This window comes from Nicotiana sylvestris, chromosome 2, assembly GCF_000393655.2.
Source record: "Nicotiana sylvestris chromosome 2, ASM39365v2, whole genome shotgun sequence".
In the NCBI taxonomy this organism is placed as follows: Eukaryota; Viridiplantae; Streptophyta; class Magnoliopsida; order Solanales; family Solanaceae; genus Nicotiana; species Nicotiana sylvestris.
In genome coordinates, this window is record NC_091058.1 from 141,338,963 (window position 1) to 141,348,456 (window position 9,494).

Genomic DNA, 9,494 nt, shown 5'->3' on the forward strand with positions numbered 1-9,494 from the left:
GCAAAATGACATGTATCGGTGGTGTTGTCAGGTCCAGTATAAGGCTACATAATAATATGAAACTTAGTATAGAAAACTATATAACAATTCACAACAATTTATATTATCTTACCATCATCGTGTCTGGATCCTAAATGTAGTCATCTGTCGCAGCATCGCATGAAGCCTTAAAAAGGAAATTAATAAAGTTAATGAAAATAAATAAGTTACAATTAAAACAAATTCAAATTCAATACTAATAAATTCATACATGCGCATGTGATGTGGAGCCATAACTCAGTCGGCGCCCACTATAAAAATCTCGGGTCGGTCGATCCTCATCAGTGGTAGACGGGCCTGGGAAGTATCTACCCCAATCCACTCCTTGAATATCCGAGCCCGTGATCAATAATTGACCTGATGGGGTCACCTGCGATGGCACTGGAGTGTGATAAATTCCAAGGCTGTAAGACGGCATGTCCGTCTCATGCATGCCACATGCCATATTAGTAGCAACATCATTAGTAGGAGCCTCAATGCCCCCTTGCTGGGGACCACCTCCTCTTCGCCCATGACCACGTCATCCGGCACCACCAGCTCGTCGTGCACGTCTAGTTCGTGGGATACCACGACCTCGCTGGTGTTGCGCTGGGTCTATATAATTAGCCTCATGTGCCAAATGCTGATCCAATCGAGCTCGCTGCAGTGTCTGGGCAGCCACATCCATGAATCGACGACTATACTCTTACATGGCACAGGATCGTGGACATAACTCTGCATCTGCTGCCCCATATGATAGACGATATGCAATCCAATCGCCTGCACAAAGTAAAAAATATAAAATTACATATTTGGCACTAAATTACAGGTATATAATTGATAATAATAGAAAGCATACCAGGGCCTCGTGTCTCCCGGCGTATGGGACGTACCGACCGTGTGCCTAATGAACTGGGTTCCCGATAAAAAGTTGGAAAATAGTGCGGTACCATGCCATATAACGTTGAATAGGAATGTGCTGCAGAGGTGGGGTCAAGTCCCCTTGTCTGTCCCAAGTACCCAACTGCTCGTCAAGCCATGTCATAAATGTGTCGTCCGCCCTGGACCAATTATCCCTATCATAATGTAAAGCAAGCCATGCAGGCAGACTCGGTATAGGCTGCGGCAGGCCAAACTGACGAAATACCCGCTCAGAGGCATGATGCTCGACAATATCTAGGCATATGAGCGGGATAGAAGACCTCCAAATATGTCGACCGAACGTGCAATACGCTGGCAGGGTACCTATCACCTCATCGCTATACGACGTCCAGATGAACTATCAAATAAGAACACAAACCGTTAGTATGCGCAACACTAAGTTAATCTATAATAGGTAAGTTTAGTTAGATATTCACCTGTGCGTCCTCCAGCAGATCCAACACATCCCTGAAGAAGGGGAGATTATGATGGGCATCATACTCTTATGAAAGAGTACGACGCATAACCCACCTACAGGCTAGAGGGAGATGCGAAATTTCTACATTAGCCAGTAGATGTGGTAGAGGTGGCCGAAACTGCAGAAATCGCTCCTAAGCCCAAACCTAACATACAAAGTTGACGTAAAGTATAAGATTAACTATAACTAGGTAGAATTGTAACTAATGGACATATTATTTGAATATGTTGTCACTTGTAGAAGCGGCAGAAAGCCACCAACATCTCTTTGTGTGCCGATGCAAGCCCGGCACATCTGCCTGTACAAATATGAGATGACAGTACCACCCCTGTTGTAGATGACTGTATCCTCGAACCGGCCAATATGATGCAGAAAACGGAGGCTCACTAGGTTCCCCGAAGTGTTCGGAGACAAGACCCCCCCCCCCCAAGTAGAAGGAGCACCAGCAACCTCGTATATCGCTGTACATCCACCTCCACTGACTCGTTGGTGATAGTATGGTGGATCTGCTCCAGGTGGTCTCTAATGGGGACTAACTGCATACGACTGGGCCCAGACGCTACAGTCTCGTCCTCTGGCCTGAAACCTGTGAGCATGTGCAGCATATCCCAATAAGACTGTCGCGAATAATATCTCGTGGTCGCAGGCAGTAAAACTGGCAAGCCATCAGCGGACATGCCATATAAAATCTCAGCGTCCTGAAGTGCAATGGTGGTCTCGTCGATGGGCAGATAGAAAGTGTGCGTCTCCGGTCGCCACCGCTCAATCAAGGCCGTGATCAAAGCCAGTCGAGTTGTATCCGGCCAATCCTAATAATCCTATATAATCCCATCTCCTCCAGGTAACGGACCACGTGGGGATGTAGAACTCTATGACTCAAAAACTCACACAATAGATCCCCTCTGCTGGCCCGGAAAGTCTGCATAAGCAATTGTCCGTCCCATATATACTCGGATCTATGCTGGGGTTGTAGGGCTAATAGATCCAACGTCCGAGGGCCGGGATGTATAGTCGCGTCCATGTCGTCAACTGTAAATTAAAACAACATTAATTGTATTTTATTCTGTATACTAAATATTAATTTTTTGAGATACACAATTTTTAGCGTTATACAAAAATTATACCTATGGGTTTTAGGCTCGATATTTTGAGTCACAGTGGCACCAAACTATCATTAATAATTATGTGTTTGTTTTATAATTTAAATTCATATTTTTTAAAAACTTAATTGTAAAAATTATATATATATATAACTATGGGTTCCGGGCTCGATATTTTGAGGCCCAGTGGCACCAAATTAACATTATAATTATGTGTGTTGATACAATTATTAACTTAATTGTACAAAGTTTGCATTTTCAACTACCAGTATAAAATACTTAAACAAAAGGAATTCTAAGCTAAAATACTACACATTACTATGCTACAAGGGTCTAAATTTTACTACGCTAAAAGGGTCTACATTTTACTACGCTAAAAAGGTCTACATTTTACTACGCTAAAAAATAATCTAAACTAAACATAAACAACAAATAAATTTAATTGCAAATAAAACACAAAACGGCATGAAAACACATATATATAAATCAGGATATTAACAGACAAATTTATTTGACAAATTTATATTTTTTTATAAAACATTAATATTAAATCAGGATAAATTTAACATGCTAGTTTCGAAAAAAAACACAAATCAAATAATATGCATTATTATAAAAGTTTCAACTTAGAATAAACATAAATACCTCGATTTAGAATTTTCGGAAAGCAAATAGATTGAAATTTTGACTCCGGAAGTGTGAATCAACAATAATACGAAGCTCTAATCGAATGTGGGACCTACATTCTTCAACTTTTATGTGACGGGGGACCCAAAAATTATTTTTTTTAAAATGGTGGGGCAGCGGGTATGGGAGTGGGGGACTAAGATTTTTGATAGTTAAATATTGAGGAAGATGAAGCGGTCATCGTCTTGAAGAAGACGATTTTTATAAAATATGTATAGCGCCGAGTATTTGGGCGCTATATTATTAGTGTCAGCTTTTTAAATATAGCGCCCAAATACTGGGCGCTATACATTAATGACACAGTTAACGTTAATGTATAGCGCGCAGTATTTGGGCGTTATATATAAAAATGTCATTTTTTTTACACCTATTAAGGTGCTACTTGTCCAAAAGAACCACATTTTGGTTCCGAACTTAGAGCAGTTGCTTGCATAATAATTAATGAAAACTGTCTAAGCTTTGCCATTCTTGATTCCACAGAGCCCAAGGATCTATATGATTTGAGTTGACTTAATAATCAGAGTTGTAAATATCGTCGTTCTGGGATCCAGTGAGGAGCAGTTGGACTATCTAGGAGCCTTGTACTGATTTATAGATGCACCCCTAGAAATTGCATAGTCCATTAGCTCTTCAAATGTTCCCTTTTTTACTACCCCAAACTCTGCATTGTCGATAAACTGAATTCAATGATTCTTCCATACCAAGCAACATTTGTTCAATACCTCATGACTCGGAGAATTATTTGAGTCCTTTGTAAGTAATTCCCAATAGATCACATAATGTCCTGGAATGGTTTTAGTGTCAGCGTAGCTAGTGTACTCATCCACACTTGTGTCATATGGTCGCAAAATTTGCGTAGCGTTCTCAACTGCCTTTTGCAACTCAGCCTCATCGGTTTTGCCCGAGTCAATGCTCAATAGCAGATTCTTCCTCCTAACGAATTTGAACTGGAGGCCAAGTTGTGAAACCTAGTAACCTGGAGTATGTCACCAACTCTATAACGACATAATCCAGCGTAGGCTGTGATCACGAGCTCGTATTCTTTTCCCACTTCCACATTGGCTAGGTCCATGAGACAGGGTGGTGAGTCACGAGAGATTATTGTAGGGTTGATTGGGTAATGAGGGATAAAATCACAATAGCACATATTAGGCATTATGGTGTAACATACTTCAGATGGCTTGCACATTGGGTTCAAATTAAGGCCAAAATAACACTCGGAAGATGCATACATGGTGCATGCCTTTGGCAAACCACCGCTATAATAGTTGTCACAGGGGTGATTTATATCACTCGAACTTAGCCCGAGGTTCACCTCTGTGCGGCACTCAAACCCAGCCTTGACTTCAGCCTTTCCAACACTTAGTTTTATTTTTAGGGATGTTTGCATTTAGAATGAAAATAGGCAGCAAAAACAGTAGATAAAGGCACACACGATATACAAGAATTTCTTCCCAACTTGTATTAATATGTGAATACAAGAACACAATAGCCAACCCTATGGCAAAGACAAAGAATTCTCTAATTTCCTGCCCCAAAATGGTTTTCCCACCCTTAGGAAAATGACTTAGATGAATTTTGGCTACACAATGCCTTAGACTAAGTTCTCTACCCCGTTCTAGACAGCCTAGGCAAGCATTTATAAGGCTACAATCAGTTGACAAGCCCCAACTGATGGGCAAACAAGTTAAGACAAAGTACAAAAACGTGGGCACAATTTTAGGCCATGATCAGCATGTCTTGGAAGAGGTTGCAATTGCCAACTGCTTCCCATGTGCTTTGCACATGTTTTCCAACTGCTGTTGTGCACGGCATGTGTCTGATTTTCGCCCAGCTGCTTTGTGCCAAGGTTGGCATCGCGCCCAACCTTGCCTTTGACACTGCTCCGCGCTAATGTCATTGCCACAGCTCGCCGCCCGCTGACTTAGCCGCACACGTTCATTGTCAAAACTGCCCGCCCATGTCAAGTCGCCCCCGACTTGATCAAATCTGCCTGTATCATTTGCCATTGCTTGTCCCGCCTTGCCTTGCCATGTCTTTGCCCCTGCTTGACATGGATTTGCCTTGCCATTGTTTTGCCAACCCTCACATCTAAGTAAAATGCGCCTTGCTTCCTTTCAAGGTGCGTTTGTCGAACCCTGCATTGTCCGTCATGCCGAGCAGCCCTTCATGATGTTGCCCAATTTTTCAGGTTGTGTGCCAAGGCCATCATGAAAATTCTTGTCACAACCCACACCTGCCGCGAACCTTTGTCAAGGGGCTAACAAACCACCCCCACCAGAAGAATTCGTCGTCCTCGACGAAGCAGCTTCCGCATTTTTCATCACCGCCATAGGTCCTAAATATGTTGTTTCTTGCCCATGTTCTTCCTCGTTTTTCTCGTCCTCACTCTTTTCTTCAGCAAACAACGCTGAAAGTCGTTCAATTCTTGGACAATCCCTCGCCATGTGTGGCCCTTTGCAAATAAAACAGCCATCAACCTTGTTGTTTTGTCCCTTGTTTATCGAAGGTCCAGCACATTGCTTTCACTTCTCATTGCCATTGCCCTCAACAGCATTACCCTTGTCATTTCCGTTTTTCCTCCACTCTTTTACCTTGTCCTTGTTCCCATTTTTGGACTTTGAAGTAGTAGAGAAATCATAACCATCTTGTCCCAACCGGAAATCACCCAACGCATCCGCAACAGCAATAGCACTAGGAAGGTCTTTCACATTTTGCCTTCGGAGTTCCATTTGCGCCCTCGACTGCAACCCGTAATGGAAATTATGCAACTTGTCTTCCTCAGACATGTTGCTAATATCCAGCATCAAAGAACTAAAATCCTTGACGTAATCCCTGACCGTTCCAGTTTGTTTCAACTTCTTCAAACGATCTCTAGCAATCTAGCCTGCATTGCTAGGAAAGAATTGATCCTTCAACTCTTTCTTCAGCCCTTCCCAAGAGTCAATCTTCGGCCTACATGCACTTACATCATCTGCCACGCGCGTACGCCACCACAGCTTTGCATCATCCACCAAGTACATAGTCGTAATGGGGACTTTGTCTTCATCTTGCACTTTGGCAGCATGGAAGTACTGTTCCATATCCCACAGGAAGTTTTCGAGTTTCTTGGCACTCCTTGCGCCATTGAACTCTTTAGGCTCCGGAATTCTGACCTTGGTACGATCTGCTCCACGCTGTGCTTCATCATTGCCAACAACACGACGCAACAACCCATTTTCCGTTTTCAGATCTGTGCACTCCCGGCTCAGCCTGTTCATCTCGGCCTCAAAATAGGCGACACGAGTCAAGATAGTCAGAAATTGATCCCCATCAATAGTTCTGACAAGTTCCTCTAATGCAGTAACCTTTTCCCTCAGTTCTACGTTGCCACCAACCATTCTTCACAAAATTCAACCACTGAACGTTGTGTCTTCGCCCCGATCCAGCCACGCTCTAATACCAATTGTCACATGGGTGATTTATATCACTCGAACTTAGCTCGAGGTTCACCTCTGTGCGGCAGTCAAGCCCAGCCTTGACTTTAGCCTTTCCAACACTTAGTTTTATTTTTAGGGACGTTTGCACTTAGAATGAAAATAGGCAACAAAAATAGTAGATAAAGGCAAACACGATATACAGGAATTTCCTCCCAACTTGTATTAATATGTGAATACAAGAACACAATAGCCAACCCTATGGCCAAGACAAATAATTCCCTAATTCCCTGCCCCAAAATGGTTTTCCTACCCTTAAGAAAATGACTTAGACGAATTTTGGCTACACAATGACTTAGACTAAGTTCTCTGCCCCGTTCTGGACAGCCTAGGCAAGTATTTATAAGGCTACAATCAGTTGACAAGCCCCAGCTGATGGGCAAACAAGTTAAGACAATGTACAAAAACGTGGGAACAATTTTAGGCCATGATCAGCATGTCTTGGAAGAGGTTGCAACTACCAACTACTTCCCATGTGCTTTGTACATGTTTTCCAACTGCTGCTTGTGCACAACATGTGTCTGATTTTCGCCCAGCTGCTTTGTGCCAAGGCTGGCATTGCGCCCAACCTTGCCTTTGACACTGCTCCGCGCCAATGTCATTGCCACAGCTCACCGCCCGCTGACTTAGCCGCACACATTCATTGTCAAAGTTGTCCACCCATGTCAAGTCGCCCCCGACTTGATCAAATCTGCCCCAATCATTTGCCATTGCTTGTCCTGCCTTGCCTTGCCATGTCTTTGGCCTTGCTTGACATGGCTTTGCCTTGCCATTGTTTTGCCAACCCGCACATCTAAGTAAAATGCGCCTTGCTTCCGTTCAAGGTGCGTTTGTCGAACCCCGCATTGTCCGTCATGTCGAGCAGCCCTTCATGATGTTGCCTAATTTTTCAGGTTGTGTGCCAAATCCATCATGAAAATCTTTGTCAAAACCCACACCTGCCGCGGACCTTTGTCAAGGGGCTAACAATAGTCTAGTGTAGGGATGTATTGAGCCATTGCACCTGTCGCAATCACATTCAGAAAAATACTACTCCCTCCGTTTCAATTTATGTGAACCTATTTTCTCTTTAGTCCGTGCCAAAAAGAATGACCTCTTTCCTTATTTGGAAACAATTTACCTTTACACAATGATTTGTAGCCACACAAAATATATGTGCCTCATTTTACACCACAAGATCAAAAGTCTTCTCTATTTTCTTAAACTCTGTGCACAATCAAATGGGTTCACATAAATTGAAACGGAGGGAGTATTAGTAACCTGAAAAATAAGACAGGTAGATTGCTAATTACAACAAGCTTCATACATTAGTATTTAAAATTTATCCTTGTATATATTTATATATAAAATTTAACATGAATAACAGTCTCTTAGACCAGCAAATTTATTTATCTTGAATGTATTGAGAGATGTACCTGTCACAATCATATCCAAGTACTTTGTATTTGGCCAAATTCTAGTAATGATCCCTTCCCAATTCTGGCCTTCACACTCCTTGATAACGAACTCAGCAAATTCAGGATTTGGTTTAAGTATTTTGGACATATATTCCTTGATAGAAGGGTCAGAAACTCTAGTGTTTAGAGTCCCAAACGTGATATCCTTAGCAAGTGTCTGCCAATTGAGTTGAAGAAAACGAATGGCACGGAGTAGACCAGAGGCAAAAACGGCCCTCTCATATAGCTAGTCGATGGGTTCAGCGATGGCTGTATATTGTTTTGGAGGTCTGTGATCAAAATTAGGCCGGTGTCTAGGGAAATTTTGGCATGCAGGGGATGATTAATAGTGGGATGTTTGAGTATTATAGGTTTTGTAGACATGAGAGGGTTGGAGTATCAGGTGAATTAGGTTGATATGTAGGAGGTGGAGATGACTAATAAGTGGGTGGCAGAGCTTGGTATAAGGGTGAGGGTACTTGCTAATTTGGAGTTGGCTGGTATGTGAGTGGAGGTGTTTGGTAAGTTTGGTATTAGAAGGGAGATTTGGTCCTCTGTGTAAGCATTACGGCCCCTACGTCTTCTTGGACACACCATCAGACTATAAAGCCTTATTTGTAGGTTGCAAGGCCTCGAAGTTTGTAACCATACCACTTTTGATACCTTCTTCAATTCTTTTACCTAATTTGATAATGTCGGAGAACTTGTGGTTCTCAATCATCCTCAGCCGCTCATAGTACTGCGGGTCCTAGGCCTGGACAAAGAACTTGTTCATTTTCTCCTCTTCTAAGGCGAGTCCTACCTTAGCAGCTTTGGACCTCCAGCGAATAGCATACTCGCGAAACGTTTCCGTGAGCTTCTTCTTCAAATTTTGAATATAGAACACGTTTGGTGCATTCTCTATATTAAACTTGAATCTATCCATAAAGTCAGATGTCATACCTACCCATCTTGACCGCTTCTTGGGATCTTGGCTGATGTACCAAGATAATGCATCTCCCTTCAAACTCCTCATGAACAACTTCATGCAGATTTTTTCATCCTTCCCTACTCCCACCAGCTTGTCGCAATATGTCCTCAGATGGACCCCTGGATCACCCGTACCATCAAACATTTTAAACTTAGGAGGTTTGTACCCCTATGGCAGTTCTACATCAGGCTATATGCAAAGATCCTCATAATTTAGTCCCTTAATTTTTTTGCTTCCTTCAACGCCCTAAATCCGGCTGGTCAGTTTCTTAAGTTCCTCGGCCAAGTTCCTGATAAGCAGATCCTTTTCATTAGACTCAGGTGTGCATGAGATAGGTTGGGTGGAGTGTGGCATGGTCTCCACGTAGATAGGAGTGTTATGGTGGCCTGGTGTATTGGTAATGGTCGT

At 42.6% G+C, this 9,494-nt stretch overlaps 1 pseudogene; it reads right to left on the reverse strand.

The window, feature by feature from the left end:
- Positions 1–3,770: 3,770 nt before the first annotated feature.
- On the reverse strand, positions 3,771–9,131 carry LOC104212533 (indole-3-acetic acid-amido synthetase GH3.3-like; annotated as a pseudogene).
- Between the last annotated feature and the right edge of the window lie 363 nt (positions 9,132–9,494).